This window comes from Musa acuminata, unplaced genomic scaffold (genome assembly GCF_036884655.1).
Source record: "Musa acuminata AAA Group cultivar baxijiao unplaced genomic scaffold, Cavendish_Baxijiao_AAA HiC_scaffold_445, whole genome shotgun sequence".
Lineage (NCBI taxonomy): Eukaryota > Viridiplantae > Streptophyta > Magnoliopsida > Zingiberales > Musaceae > Musa > Musa acuminata.
In genome coordinates, this window is record NW_027020692.1 from 132,501 (window position 1) to 135,000 (window position 2,500).

Genomic DNA, 2,500 nt, shown 5'->3' on the forward strand with positions numbered 1-2,500 from the left:
AAACTGGCCAAAACAGCCCAAAAACGGGCCAAAACTGGCCATTTTTGGCTGCGCGAGCGAGCGGCGAGCGGCGAACAGCGAGCGAAGCGAGAGGCAGCACCGTCCCTGCTATACGAAAGCCCCATCCAGCCCTGTGCCACCCGGGGGGTTCCAGGGTGCTGAGATGGCTGACGTTTTGCTCCGCTCTCGACGGTCACCGCGCAATGCAAGAACAGGCCAAAAACTGGCCAAAACGGCCCAAAAACGGGCCAAAACTGGCCATTTTTGGCTGCGCGAGCGGCGAGCGGCGGACAGCGAGCGAAGCGAGAGGCAGCACCGTCCCTGCTATACGAAAGCCCCATCCAGCCCTGTGCCACCCGGGGGGTTCCAGGGTGCTGAGATGGCTGACGTTTTGCTCCGCTCTCGACGGTCACCGCGCAATGCAAGAACAGGCCAAAAACTGGCCAAAACGGCCCAAAAACGGGCCAAAACTGGCCATTTTTGGCTGCGCGAGCGAGCGGCGAGCGGCGGACAGCGAGCGAAGCGAGAGGCAGCACCGTCCCTGCTATACGAAAGCCCCATCCAGCCCTGTGCCACCCGGGGGGTTCCAGGGTGCTGAGATGGCTGACGTTTTGCTCCGCTCTCGACGGTCACCGCGCAATGCAAGAACAGGCCAAAAACTGGCCAAAACGGCCCAAAAACGGGCCAAAACTGGCCATTTTTGGCTGCACGAGCGAGCGGCGAGCGGCGGACAGCGAGCGAAGCGAGAGGCAGCACCGTCCCTGCTATACGAAAGCCCCATCCAGCCCTGTGCCACCCGGGGGGTTCCAGGGTGCTGAGATGGCTGACGTTTTGCTCCGCTCTCGACGGTCACCGCGCAATGCAAGAACAGGCCAAAAACTGGCCAAAACGGCCCAAAAACGGGCCAAAACTGGCCATTTTTGGCTGCACGAGCGAGCGGCGAGCGGCGGACAGCGAGCGAAGCGAGAGGCAGCACCGTCCCTGCTATACGAAAGCCCCATCCAGCCCTGTGCCACCCGGGGGGTTCCAGGGTGCTGAGATGGCTGACGTTTTGCTCCGCTCTCGACGGTCACCGCGCAATGCAAGAACAGGCCAAAAACTGGCCAAAACGGCCCAAAAACGGGCCAAAACTGGCCATTTTTGGCTGCACGAGCGAGCGGCGAGCGGCGGACAGCGAGCGAAGCGAGAGGCAGCACCGTCCCTGCTATACGAAAGCCCCATCCAGCCCTGCCACCGGGGGGTTCCAGGGTGCTGAGATGGCTGACGTTTTGCTCCGCTCTCGACGGTCACCGCGCAATGCAAGAACAGGCCAAAAAACTGGCCAAAACGGCCCAAAAACGGGCCAAAACTGGCCATTTTTGGCCTGCACGAGCGAGCGGCGAGCGGCGGACAGCGAGCGAAGCGAGAGGCAGGCACCGTCCCTGCTATACGAAAGCCCCATCCAGCCCTGTGCCACCCGGGGGGTTCCAGGGTGCTGAGATGGCTGACGTTTTGCTCCGCTCTCGACGGTCACCGCGCAATGCAAGAACAGGCCAAAAACTGGCCAAAACGGCCCAAAAACGGGCCAAAACTGGCCATTTTTGGCTGCGCGAGCGAGCGGCGAGCGGCGGACAGCGAGCGAAGCGAGAGGCAGCACCGTCCCTGCTATATACGAAAGCCCCATCCAGCCCTGTGCCACCCGGGGGGTTCCAGGGTGCTGAGATGGCTGACGTTTTGCTCCGCTCACGACGGTCACCGCACCACGCAAGAACGGACCATAAACAGGCCAAAACAGCCCAAAAAACGGGCCAAAACTGGTCATTTTTGGCTGCGCGAGCGAGCGGCGAGCGGCGAACAGCGAGCGAAGCGTGAGGCAGCACCGTCCCTGCTATACGAAAGCCCCATCCAGCCCTGTGCCACCCGGGGGGTTCCAGGGTGCTGAGATGGCTGACGTTTGCTCCGCTCACGACGGTCACCGCGCCATGCAAGAACGGACCAAAAACAGGCCAAAACAGCCCAAATACGGGCCAAAACTGGCCATTTTTGGCTGAGCGAGCGAGCGGTGAGCGGCGAACAGCGAGCGAAGCGAGAGGCAGCACCGTCCCTGCTATACGAAAGCCCCATCCAGCCCTGTGCCACCCGGGGGGTTCCAGGGTGCTGAGATGGCTGACGTTTTGCTCCGCTCACGACGGTCGCCGTGCCACGCAAGAACGGACCAAAAACAGGCCAAAACAGCCCAAAAACGGGCCAAAACTGGCCATTTTAGGTTGCGCGAGCGAGCGGCGAGCGGCGAACAGCGAGCGAAGCGTGAGGCAGCACCGTCCCTGCTATACGAAAGCCCCATCCAGCCCTGTGCCACCCGGGGGGTTCCAAGGTGCTGAGATGGCTGACGTTTTGCTCCGCTCACGACGGTCACCGCGCCACGCCAGAACAGACCAAAAACAGGCCAAAACAGCCCAAAAACGGGCCAAAACTGGCCATTTTTGGCTGCGCGAGCGAGCGGCGAGCGGCGAACAGCGAG